The following is a 14,183-nucleotide window of genomic DNA, read 5'->3' on the forward strand; positions in this document are numbered from 1 at the left end:
ACCATTTGAGCAGAGATATGTGAAGTTGGACTCCTGGTCATCACTACTATCACCTATGTTAGACGTACCATCGTTTGTTGTCTGTGGCCTACCAGATCTGCTTGCATCGAAATCGAAATCTGCCCCTTAAGTTTTGCCGCCACGTTCTCTGCATTGTATTGAAAGTATGCGCTACATGACCGGAGGTACCATTCCCAACCGACAGAATAATGTCAATCTGTTGTTCCTTCTTTAGTGGTATTCCTTTGCAATTGGTTCACATTCTTGAAAACGAAAAAGAAATTAATCGCCACTTTCAACATTTGTATGGAGTTTTGTGATTCAACCTGTATTATCATTATTTTATTAGACTTTTTTCATAAATTAATCAGACCGAAATATATTTGGTGGGTAAATATATTTCTCAAAGGAATAATTTATACGACCTTCCGAAAATGCATGCCTCAATAGTCATCGTGTAATGATTCAATATTTTTCATCTTGAGGTTGAAGTTGTGTTTGCTTTAACAGTCCATATGTTTTTGTGTGGGGTCCGTCTTTATTTTATTCGGTCCACCTAATATTTTATTCGGTAGACACGAGGCCCGTCAGTACTTTTTAAAAACTGTAGATAGTAGGTTCATCGACCTGTTAAGTTGTGGCTACTGCGATGATAAGTCTAGAAACTAGCAAGGAGTGCAGAATGACAATGTTTCGAACTGCAGCCGCTAGGTGGTAGTCATGTCTCTATACAGGCTCTCTAAGTAGTGGGGGCAAAAGTAGTGGGGAAAAGCGACTCGACGCAGCACCTCATAAGCGGATAACCTTTTTGAATGTTGCGCCAACTAGCTGTACATTGAACAAGCAGGACATTTCCAGGTTAAAACTGGTTGGCATTAGTTGAGAAATCAGTGGAAAAACAGCTTTAAAAAGCCAGAAATGAGAGAACCCATTATCGATTAGTCGACTGACGTTGAACGGCTGAGATATTCGATACAATAATCGATATATGATCTTACTGCTAGCAACTTTGGAGTGACGCAACAGGTGGAGTGCAAAGTATGGAGGGGGAAGCATCTTACGGAGAAGTGTTTTAAAGCTGTTGCTCCGCGTGCGAGACGTACTGTTCGTCGAACTGCTACAGCTGTGGACGTCTGCGTTCCTGTGAACAGTGAGTTCGCATAAACCTAATTAGAAATAGTAATCTGTAACTACCGTTAAAATGTTATTAGGGTTATCTATGTGTGACATTTAATTTTTAGGAGGTTTCAAAATGTAGGAATAAGTATTTATACACTATTGTCATTCTTCAATGGACGCAACAAAGTGTATTCTGCTGTCAGGCGCGTTAAGTAATTTTCATTTCTGTTTGATGGACCATAAAACAAGTTCGCCTCTCCTACAAGTTACGTTAGTGTACAATAGTTATTACTGTTATGCTGCAAATACCTGTCAGCTGTTTCAGGTGTCATATTTCATCATCTTCTTGCAGCGTAATGTTATGACAGTAGTTCCAAGTACATACCTTTGTTTCGTGTTGTATTGTTGGGACCACCTTAATGTATTCGTAAGGCCAATAAATAATACATATTAGTATTCGCCAGACAAAAGTATTACATATGTCTGAGTGTTACTTTACTATTTAATTACGACTTAATGCATTAAATCATAACGAAATAGCGGGAGGAAAATCGTTTGTAGCAATATTTTTGAATCTTACTCTCACAGGACTGCTGTTATAGCATTATCGACAGTCTATTTCAATTTTGAGAGAAACATAAGTCTAGTACTTTTTTGCTGTGGCAAGTTTTTTACTCAGCTTTGTTTTTGAACGAAAGGGGGGATTCAAACGGAAAATGAAGGCTGAAATTCCCATAGAAGCAGTTTGCCCAAGTACTTTCGAAAATCTGAAGTCTTTATAAATCTGCCCAATAATTAGCACTATTCACAGCACGCATAATACTACCATTTCCCTTGTTTCCACGTCTCAACAATATTCGTTGATTACCAATATTATTCCAAAGATTTTTTAAAGCTCTCTGTCGTACTTCAAATAAACTGAATTAATGTCTTTAAAGTACAGTATCAGCAGTTTCGAGAACTGTAAACTAAACTAAAAATATCCACGTGCAGCATTTCTGTTCCTACTTCACATGTACCAACAAACGACCGAGCGCCCGTCCACGGCCATGCAGTTGAATAGAGAAGCTATCGTTATTTTAGTAGTGCAAATTAACGCATGGGCACCTGGAAATCTAAATAATATGTTACAAAACTAGTTAATCAGCGAGTACTATCACCCTCACTTACCTTCCTTAAGCATGTAACATTATTCTCTGTATGTTTACTAAATGAAGTCACTAACCGGTTTGCCCTGTCTGGTGGTACTGGTAATTGCCTTAACCCTTTGAGTCCCATCAATGTATATTTAAAAAATCCGTAATTAACCTTTATTATCGAAGTAAGCAAAGAATACAAGAAGAAACTGGCAAAAAGCAAACAACTGCTTTAAGGATGTAGTTTTACTTTGGAATACAGTTTTAAACTTTTTCACAAAATGGACGTTTATTATCATATTAAGCAATGAATAAAATAAGAAATTGGCAAAAAGTAAACAGTCAGTTCTAAGGAGGTAATTTCACTTTGGAACCACTAGAACATACAGTTTTCCTCCATCGATCATTTCGTGTGATATATTTGAAAGTAAATTCACATTTTTCCTAGGCACAATTTCACATCTCGAAACTTTCATGAACTCTTACCTAGAACAAGCAAAAGTGGGCCTAAAATGTAATAAAATATCTGTATCAAAAATACATAGTGCACCACAAACGCATGTCACGATCTCCTACAGTCCCGTATCACAATCTCTGCGCCGACTGCTGCTTTGAGTGGTATAAGTGACGGCTACAATGCACTTCATTCGTAGAAGTTCCCCGGTGCACCACTAGAGTCTTTGTGTGTGATTTACATATGGCGGTTTCTGGCACTAAGAACTGGTACTCGGAGGGCTAAATCATGGACTGAGGCGAACCAGAAATGTGTTTGACACCAGCCATTATCCAGTGAAACGTTAATATTCAGCCACCAACTATGCAGATTTGATGATAATTTGTACCGGCGACTCACTAAAGCCGAGACAGCAAAATACGCCTCAGGAAGGAAGATTAGGATTTAAAGTCCCGTCTTAGGGGCGGGGCACAAAGACGGACCGTGGAAGTATAGGAAAGCAAATCCGGTGTATCCTTTGCAAAGGAATTATCTTGGCATTGCCCTTAAGCGATTCAACGAAGCCATGGAAAACCTAAATCTGGAATTTGAAGCTGCGTCCTCCAGTTTCTTACCGCTGCGTCAGCACGCGCGGTAAAATATCTCGGTAACGACGCATCCCGCAACAAAATAGTAAAAACCAAATTCGCACAGATGACGGGGAACAACTAAATGACTCTTTACACTAGAGGGCACTGTTGCTGGTTAAACAGAGGGCAACTCCATTTTTAAGTGTAACCCTTGTTTCTCTGCATATTAGAGATTCTCGAGAAAAATTTAATACGTTTCTACTGGAACATTTTTCATTTTTTATTTATTTAACTCATTTTCGCGAGACTTGTAATGCTTGCCAAAAAAGAAAATTAATTCCAGCATATGTGGTTAGTGATGAGTTTCACCCTTGACAGATTTAATGATTCTTCCTGGAAAGGACTCTCAAGAGTGCAATAGTATTTCCTCTTCAACGCCTCTGCAAGCCTTCGTAATGCTTTCACTCATATATTCATGACTTTTTATAAATTTTGTCTTTTAAGGCACCACGGAGAAAGAAATACAGAGATCTTAGGACCTGGTGATCTGTCTGGCCTTTTTACTGTACCACTTGTTCTGTTCCAGCAACTATATCTGTGATTTAACACCTCCCGTTTACTGCGAAACCATGATGCTGGAATCACACAAATCAGCGTCGTTGGATGGTAAGATCTTCAAACAGTAATGGTAAACCGACCTTCAGAAAGTTTATATAAGTTTGACAGTCTATAATGGATAAATATTTGACTAATACCACCCAATACGTCGTACTGGCCGCCGAATGTCCTACAGATATTAAAGTAACATAGAAAATGGCCCATGGAAGCAGAACAAAAAAAATGGCTCTGAGCACTATGGGACTCAACTGCTGAGGTCATTAGTCCCCTAGAACTTAGAACTAGTTAAACCTAACTAACCTAAGGACATCACAAACATCCATGCTCGAGGCAGGATTCGAACCTGCGACCGTAGCGGTCATGCGGTTCCAGACTGCAGCGCCTTTAACCGCACGGCCACTTCGGCCGGCTGAAGCAGAACAGGACCTCAAATGTGTCAACATACATAAACGATTTATCCTATGGGCTCAGCAGCATTATTAAATTGTTTGCTGGTGATGCTGTTCAAAAAATGTTCAAATGTGTGTGAAATCTTATGGGACTTAACTGCTAAGGTCATCAGTCCCTACGCTTACACACTACTTAACCTAAATTGTCCTAAGGACACACACACACACACACGCGCGCGCGCCCGAGGGAGGACTCGAACCTCCGCCGGGATCAGCTGGACAGGGTGATGCTGTTGTCGACGGGAGTGTATAGACGTTGAAGGATCGTAAGGAAACGCAGAAAGACTTGGACATAGTTCCCACTTGATGTAATGAATGGCAAGTTCTCTTTATATGTGGGAAAACGCAAGATAATGCCTATAACAATGAGGAAGTACCCGGCAATACCCAATTACAAGATCAGTGATCAACATTTTGAATGCGACACATCATATAAGTATATTTTGGTAATACTAAGAAGTGATATGAAATATGATAATGTATAATAACTGTTAGGGTAGGCGGGTTAAAGACTTACATTAGTTGGAAGGGGGCGGAGGAGGTGCAGTGCATCTGTAAAGGAAATTGCGTACAAAACACTCGTGGAACCAATTCTAGAGTACTGTTCCAGCGTTTGGTGTTCCTATCGAATAGGCCTAACAGCAAACATCGTATGATTTCAGAGACGCGCTGCTAAGTTCGTACCAGGACAATGTGACCCCTCAAACTGTAGCAGAAATGCTTGGAGAACTAAAATCGGGAACATGGGAACAAAGACGACGTACATGAAATGTATTCGCTGTTTCGAATACGAACAACCGTGAACTGTATAATGGAATGACGATAGGGAAAATTTGTGCCAGGCCAGATTTCTAACGCGGATTTCCCGCTTTATGCGGGAGGTTGCCTTAACCGTTTGGCTATCCGTCCACGAATGACGACCTGACTCCAACTTCCCTATGTCGTCGTTTATGCGTTACAGCCTCCACTCGTACACATTATGTAATTGCCATACAGGGAGAGAATATTTTAACTGAACATCGCTGCCTGGCATCGGCGGATAAATGCGATATTGCAGTGCCTGTGTTAAGAAGTCCTCCGGACATGCACGCATCAAGACGGTTGTAATTGCCGCAGTGCTTGCATACCCGAAGGAACATTGCATCGTACTTCTTAACAACACAGGCACTGCAATATCGTGTTCATCCGACAATGCCAGGCAGCGATTTTCAGTTAAAATGTTCTCTCCTTGTATAAGGTGTAAGAGTGAAAATTGTGACGCATAAACGACGACGTACGGAAGTTTGGGTTTCGCTGTGAGTCGTACACGGATAGCCGAAGCGATTAAGGCGTCCGCTCGCGTAAAGCGGGAAATCCGGGTTCGAGTTCCGGTCCGGTAAAAATTTTCACTGATGGTTGCCCGTATTCGTAAGTGCGGATACATTCCACATGTTTCGTGACAGCTATAGTCGCCGCAGTGCATGTTCCTTCGACATGGGTGCATGTCCGGAGGAACACTGTGTCAGACTTCCTAACAACTGCAATGTTATAAAGACGACGTAATTTTCTCGAAACCTTGTTGATTAAATTTAGAGATTCAGTATTCGCAAAAGACTGTACGACCGTTGTGCTGCCACAAACATATCTCGCTTAGAGAGCGTCAGAAAAAGATAATAGAGATGAGAGGGAGTACAGAGGCACTGTGGACAGTCATTTTTCATTCACTCAGTACGTGATTGGAATAGGACAGAAAATGGATAACATTAGTTCGATATCTCCTCTGTACACTGATCTGTATAGTGTAGATGTAGACGTACATGTAGCTAATATCCACAGAACAATGAAGACTAAGAAGTTTGCCTCCCGTTAATCCACACTGGATGTTAACACTGTTCAAGGACATTGATGTTTAGCTTTGGCTAGGCGCAAATTGAGACGCGTATAGCGCGTGTGGCGCGACGCAGCGCAGCGCGCGTTTTTGCAACATCACAGGTTCAAATGGGACCGCGCAAACTGCGACGCGACGCGACTGGGACGCGACACGCGCCTGCGCCAGGTCGCGCGGCGTTGTGGTTGAGGCACAGTTTCTCGCGTCGCGCGTGCCTCGCTAGCACCGTGGGAAATTTGAGGCGGGGAGCGGAAAAGTATCCCAGCCATATGCTCACATCGGAACGGCGCATATGAGCAGTGGTAATATTGCCCATACGATAAATTTTGCCTTACTGTGTACTGTATTTTATTGCCTTTGGGTAGTGTTTAGTTTTTCGCCATTTAAACGCTCCAGCTTTCTTCGTTAGCACGTTATACTTTTCAGTTATTTATATCTGCATAGTTTTGTTTTGTTTTTCTTCTGTCAAGAAAAATGTATACTTCACTAACTGATGAGCCATTGGCCGCTGGAATTGCACCATATGGCTCCGTGATGTTTTCAGATCGCAAGAAGGGACAGAGGGTAGTGAATAAGGAAGCAAGGAATATTATAAAATCATTTGATTAAGAATCAAGGCAGTAAAGTAAAGCAAGGTTATATTCTCGCTGCCTAGTAAGCTAGCGTATCTGTACGATCTGTTACAAAAATTTAGGGGGATAATCTCCACAGGTGTGATCCCTTTGTTCTTGTGGTAAAAAACATCCAAGATCTGAAGTATAGAAGTTTCACTGTGATTACTCTGATATGTATGTAATAATGTAATACGACAGCCGGCCGGTGTGGCCGTGCGGTTAAAGGCGCTTCAGTCTGGAACCGCGTGACCGCTACGGTCGCAGGTTCGAATCCTGCCTCGGGCATGGATGTGTGTGATGTCCTTAGGTTAGTTAGGTTTAATTAGTTCTAAGTTCTAGGCGACTGATGACCTCAGAAGTTAAGTCGCATAGTGCTCAAAGCCATTTGAACCATTTTTGTAATACGACACACTGTACTACATGCACGTGAACAACATATTTCCACTGCAAGCTAGAAACAGTCGAAAAGCAGTCACAAATAACAATGTTTTAATTGGTTCGCCGTGATGAGAAAAAGCATTTCAATTGTTGCATGGACATTATCAGCATTAATAAACTAATTATACAACAACAGGCTACACAAATGAAGAAAATGGTCGGTATTATTACGAAAGTAGGAATATCCTAAAAGAGTGTTATGATTAAATATGTATTTAATTTGTTGAAATGTGCTGCTGACAAAGGCAGATCTACTTTCATGACAATGTTTTTCGAACTCCATCTCACAAGGCACACATGGCTAATTCGTGCATTCCTGTCGCGCGCATTATCCTTCGCTGCTGACAATACACTGATCATTGTGTTGAGCGACAGATCAATTGTTTATTTTTCTCAATAACAACTATTTTATTCGCGATCACGCATTGTCAGTTTGGCAAGCCCTAGGTGAGTAAACAGTATCTGGCATGTGTCATTCCGCCTGAAGGAACGCTCGTCATTATTTTAATACTGCTCAGATCAAGAGAAGGAATAAAATCCTTTGGTAAGTTTCCATTCCCGTCGCTCAGTGTTAAAAATACGATGGATTACGGGGATTCCACCAAAATTCCAACAGAATTGCCAATCTGTTTTTGTGTGAGTTGTTAACCTTTTCTCATTCGAAGAAGCATCACCATTTATGAGTAAAGGCCACATTTCTCTTGGTGACTGATTTAATTGTACTTCCTTTGTCACAATGTAATTTGCCAAACTCATCTCACAGCAGCTATTGAGACAGAATTCCGAAACGTAGGGCCTCATTAAACAAGTAACTGGCAATTACAGAGCTCAATAGCTTACGAAAAACCTCATAGTATCGGTTTACAGTAACATAAAAGAAGAAATTTCATGTTTATTTTCATACTAGGAAGCTCTTGTTTCGCTAGCTGTCGATAACTCTTAAAAAATTAGTCACTGGAGTGAAATGAATAAAAAAGTATAAGTAGTGATATATCGCCATAGATAAAGTTCCGTGTGTTTAATAATTGGCAAAACACTCTCCTCCTTGTGTGTATCATTCGCCAAACTTTCGTTTCGATGTCTCGAGCGGTTTAGGAGATAAGAGAGATGTTGCGAGTATTTCATTCTCGCGGGCGTGAGATCGGAAGTGAGCGCGCTACATGGGATCCATTTTCTCGAGATCGGAGACAGATAGAGATCTCCTCCCAAGTCTAAACAAAAATTCAGCATGTTAGCTAAATTTCATACGCAGCAACATATGGTGTAATACGCACCAAACGCAAAATCGTAGCGACCCCTAATTTTCGTTGCAAACTTTTTGAGTTTTGCGTAGTGTCTTACTAAAATGTGTAGATCACAAATAAGAATGGTCATTAGCGAGGTGATGGGCACGAAGCTGACATATAACGCTACAAGTAAGGCAAAATTCATATATTTTGCGCGCTTCGGTTCAGTCGGCGCGTGCGAAGTATGGTGTACGCGTCGCAATATGCGCTGCACCCGCGCGACCCGTGCGGCACGTGCGTGTCGCGCTGTAGTCCAGTGTCACGTCGCACGTGCTATACGCTTCTCAATTTGCGCCTAGCCTTTGTACGATATCTCCTCTGTACACTGATCTGTATAGTGTAGATGTAGACGTACATGTAGCTAATATCCACAGAACAATGAAGACTAATACATATAGCTAATATCCACAGAACAAAGAAGACTAAGAAGTTTGCCTCCCGTTAATCCACACTGGATGTTAACACTGTTCAAGGACATTGATGTTTAGCTTTATGGCTATACATTTCTCCTAGTAATGCAGTTTTTGTGTACTTGCCTCACCATGATTCGCGACAGTTGATTATCTGAATGCAATATTCGGCGAGGAAATTTATATTTCTCTCTAATTTTGTCGCGCTCATTGACTAAATATGAGTCGATTACGAAAATCATCGCCGCGACTTCCCAGTGTGTCAAAATACGCTGTGTAATCAAAAGCGTCCGGACACGTATTAGACTATAGTATGGGATGAATCCACTCTTGGCCCTTTTGAGGGCTTGAACACTGCTGGGGTCTCATTTAGTAAGGTGTCTGAATGCCAATGGAGGAATAGCAGCCCATTCTTCCTCAGGAGCAGAAACGAGAGATGTTGGACACTGGAGTTTGGAGCAAAGTCGACATTCCAACTCATTCCAAAAGTATTCCACTGGGTTCAGGTTAGATCTCTGGGCAGGCAAGTCCATTCCAGGAATGTTATTGTCCACAAACCTGCGTCAAGGCTGCTGCATTATTATGCTGATACAATCATCGTCTATGAACTGTTCCTCATTTGTAAGCTGTACACAAAGCTGTAAAATGTGTTATGTCCTTCCGCATTTAACGTTTTCTTAAGCACAATGAGGGGACCATACCCCAACTTCTCTACTGTACTGGCGGATCCTCTTCTTTTAATATGTTGGTCAGTTCCACATTATACAGGTGTGTCTGGATACTTGTGGCCAGATTTAGGGCGCCATAATATTCTGAGAACATTAATCTGCGATATTCCAGAATCGTGAAAGACGTCTCGAAAAAGTTATAAGGATTATAGCAACGGTATCTAACACCGATACGTCATGATATTGCCCCGCTTCAGTTCTTCTACGCTTCCTCTTCCTTGGGTGTATAGGTGGTAAACTGCACGACGTGTTAAAACGAATGCAGAAATCTGTCAGCATATAGGATGATAGTATTTGTGATGTTTCTTCTGGATTCACAGTACATTAAAATCATTTCAATTTGGTCTTCGACAGAATAGTCCATTTCACTCACCATTTAAACTACCGATACGTGTCAATAGTAGCTCTCCGGTTCAATCCCGCGTCCGGCCATCGTGATTTAGGTTTTCTGTGATTTCCCTAAATCGCTCCAGGCAAATGCCGGGAGGGTTCCTTTGAAACTTCACGGCCGACTTCCTTCCCCGTCCTTTCCTAATCCGATGAGACCGATGACCTCGCTGTTTGGTCTCTTCCCCCAAACAATCCAATCCAATAGTAGCTCTCTTCCAAAAAGGAGAGAAAGAGCTAACAAAAATCTGTCGTATGTGGGTTTCTATGCCACACGTCGAAGATAAACATAGAATAACGCCCTTTACTTTTAGGTATTTACAGCATGAGGGCCTCTAGGAAAAAAATATGCCAACACCTGGATACTGAATGAATACGAACACAGTATGACCAACACTGGGTAAAGATCTGATTGGTATCCTGCATAGTGGTAGTAGAGCCGGAATAACCTTCCACTTAAACTACGTGTGTGCATACGTGCAATATTGTCTGTTTCGTGTCCTATTTGAAAATAATTTTTCAATATGAGGTTATTAATTTGTTATCAAAAACTACAAATTTTCAGTTCATGATGGGGTTCGGCCTCTGGTTCAGACCAAAGCGCTATCTTGTTGAAATTGGAAATTGTTGTTTTTATGTGTGTTGTATATTTCCGGAGACGTCCACATGTTCCACAGACAGTCTTCCGAAGTAGTTTTGAACACATTTTCTGAAAACTGTCTTGAGCAGTTAGTTCGGCAGGCCTCACGCAGTGGAAATATCTTAGGCCTTGTAGCTGAAGACAGGCCGTATAGAGACAGGGATTACTGACCGTGTTATCATAGCAACTATGGTTACGAAAGTTAATAAATCAGTCAAGAAGGATAGGAGAGTGTTTCTGCTAGAAAAAGTAGATAAGCATCTCACTTAGACATTGAACTGCAATCATTTAGTTCCAGTACGGTGGACATAGAGGAATTATAGCGAAAGTTTAAAGAGACTGTAAACTGTATTCTGGAGAAGTATGTACCTAATAAGATTAAGGACGGAAAAGACCCACCATGGTTTAACAATGAAATTCGGAAAATGCTGAAGAAACAAAGGCTGTCGCACTCTTCGTTCAAAAGAGACGGCAGGCAAGGGTTAGTAGAGATTCGTGCATTTATGAAAAGATCTATGCGCGAAGCATACCCCCGTCATACCTTAGGAAAAAATGTGGCCAAGGACCTGAGAAAATTCTGGTCCTATGTAAAATCGCTAAGCTGGTCGTTGACCAGTCTGGTGTAGCAGTTGAAGATATCAAAACGAAAGCAGAAGTTTTAAATTCCACGTTTAAGAAATCATTCACGCACAAGAATGTTTCAAACATACCATCATGTGACCGTCGCACGACATAGTAATAAGCATCCCTGGTGTAGAGAAACAACTGAAAAGGTTGAAAGCAAGTAAGTCGCCAGGTCCGGATGGAATCCCAATTCAGTTGTATAAAGAGTACTCTGGGGCATTGGCCCCTCACTTAGCTTGCATTTATCGCGAAACTCTCTCCCAGCGCTAAGTACCAAGCGACTGGTAAAAAGCGTAGGTGACTCCTGTATATAAGAAGGTTAAAAGAACAGCCCCGTAAGATTACAGACCAGTATCCTCAACATCGGTTTGCTCCAGAAGTCTAAAACATATTCTGAGTTCGAAAATAGTATATTTCCTAAAGACCAAAAAGCTTATGTCCACGAATCAGCGCGGTTTTAGAAAGCATTGCTCCAGCGAAACCCATCTTGGTCTTTCCTCACATGATATACTGCGAACTATGGATGAAGAGTAACAGGCGGATTCCATATTTCTAGATTTCCAAAAAGCATTTGACACGGTACATCACTGCAGACTGGTAACGAAGGTACGAGCGTGTGGAATTGGTTCCCAGCTGTGTGAGTGGCTCGAAGACTTCTTAAGTAATAGAACCCAGTATGTTATTACCTACGGCGAGTGTTCATCAGAGACAGGAGTGCCCCAGGGAGGTATGATAGGACTGATAATATATGTTCATACACTGAAGAACCAAGGAAACTGGTATAGGCATGTGCATTCAAATACAGAGAAACAGACAGAATAGGGCGCTGCGGTCGGCAACGCCTATAGCGGAGTTTTGATATCGGTTGCAGCTGCTACAGTGGCAGGTTATCAAGATTGAAGTGAGTTTTGAACGTGGTGTTGCAGTCGGCGCACGAACGATGGGACATAGCATCTCTGGGATAGCGATGAAGTGAGGATTTTCCCGTACGACCATTTCACGAGTGTACCGTGAATATCAGGAATCCTGTAAAACATCGAATCTCCGACATCGCTGCGGCCGGAAAAAGATCCTGCAAGAACGGGACCAGCGACGACTGAAGATAATCGCTTAACGTGACAGAAGTGCAACCCTTCCGCAAATTGCTGCATATTTCAGTGCTGGGTCATCAAGTGTGAGCGTGCGAACCTTAACGAACCATAATCGAATGGGGTTTCGGAGTCTAAGACCCACTCACGTACCCTTGAAGCTTTACGCCTCGCCTGAGCCTGTCAACACAGACATTGGACTGTTGATGACTGGAAACATGTTACCTGGTCGGGCAAGTCGCGTGTAGTTGCCGCGTGGTTTAAGGCGCCATGTCACGGATTGCGCCGCCCCTCCCTCGGGCACGAGTGTGTGTGTTGTTCTTCGCATTAGTTGGTTTAAGTAGTGTCGTAAGTCTAGGGACCGATGACCTCAGCAGTTTGATCCCTCAGGAATTCACATACATTTGAACATTTTTTTCTCGTTTCAAATTGTATAGAGCGGATGGATGTGTAAGGGTATGGAAATAGTCTTATGAGTCCATGGAACCTGCATGTCAGCAGGGGACTATTCAAGCTGGTGGATGCTCGGTAATGGTGTGGGGCGTGTGCAGTTCGAATGATATAGAGCACCTGATACGTTTAGATACGACGACACTGACGTAAGCATCCTGTCTGAGCACCTGCATCCATTCGTGTCCATAGTGCATTCCAACGACTTGGGCAACTCCAGCAGGACAACGCGACACCCCACACGTCCAGAATTGCTACAGAGTGGCTCCAGGGACACTCCACTGAGTTTAAACACTTCCGCTGGCCACCAAACTCCCCAGACACGAACATTATTGCGCATATCTGGAAGGCCTTGCGACGTACTGTTCAGAAGAGATGTCCACCCCCTCGTTCTCTTACGGATTTATGGACAGCCCTGCAGGATTCACGGTGCCAATTCCCTGCAGCACTACTTCAGACATTAGTCGAGTCCATGACACGTCGTGTTGCGGCATTTCTGCATGCTCACGGGGCCCCTACACAATATCAGGCAGGTGTACCAGTTTCTTTGGCTCTTCAGTGAATATAGGACGCTAGTGCGGCATGCTGTTGAGTCCTGCTCGAGTGTTTGGAATCCGCACCGGGTCGGATTAAACGAAGAGATCAAAGCAATTCAGAGACAGGCTGCTAGATTTGTTACCAGTAGGTTCGAACAAAACGTGTTGCAGAGGTGCTTCTAGTACTCAAATGGGAATCCCTGGAGAAAAGTCGACGTTCTTTTCGAGGAACACTACTGAGAAAATTAAGAGAACCGGCATTTGCAGTTGAATTCAGAACTATCCAACTGCCGCCGACATACATGTCGCGTAAGTCGTTTTTGTCTCCCTCTATCTGCGAGTGGTACAGGAAAGGAAACGACTGGTAGTGATACAGGATACCCTCCGCCATGCACCATGCGGTGGTTTGCGGAGTATGTATGTAGATGTAGATAACTCGGCCTGTATATGACTACTTGCTGCTAATTTATAGATTTGCAACTGACAACGTACGTCTATTCTAGGTGGTAGTTTTCTGCATGCAATTATGTAACTTCGTGAGAGCTGCATATTTCTACACGGAACTGACGTTCCCAAATTACACCATGAGGAATACTTAGAAGTACGCGACTCGCATAGGTGCACGAGGGAAAAGGAAGCGGCCACGAGCAACGCACGATGTAGTCGCTGCACCAAAAAAGATATGTTGTGTGGCAGCTGGGTTATGAAGTTCGGGATATAGCACAAGTGTTTCGTCGTCGGCGCCATCCATGGGTGAGCAACTTGCAGCA

General features: G+C 42.6%; 1 protein-coding gene across 2 annotated transcripts in view; it reads left to right on the forward strand.

Moving 5' to 3' along the window:
- The first annotated feature begins 1,011 nt into the window (after positions 1-1,011).
- LOC124555378 (high affinity copper uptake protein 1-like) overlaps positions 1,012-14,183 on the forward strand; it is a 164,157-nt gene continuing 150,985 nt past the window's right edge. For both annotated transcript variants that reach the window (XM_047129270.1, XM_047129271.1), the window contains exon 1: positions 1,012-1,150. The gene's annotated coding sequence lies outside the window, so the exon portion shown is untranslated. The remainder of the gene's footprint in view (positions 1,151-14,183) is intronic.

Source organism: Schistocerca americana, chromosome X (assembly GCF_021461395.2).
Source record: "Schistocerca americana isolate TAMUIC-IGC-003095 chromosome X, iqSchAmer2.1, whole genome shotgun sequence".
NCBI lineage: Eukaryota > Metazoa > Arthropoda > Insecta > Orthoptera > Acrididae > Schistocerca > Schistocerca americana.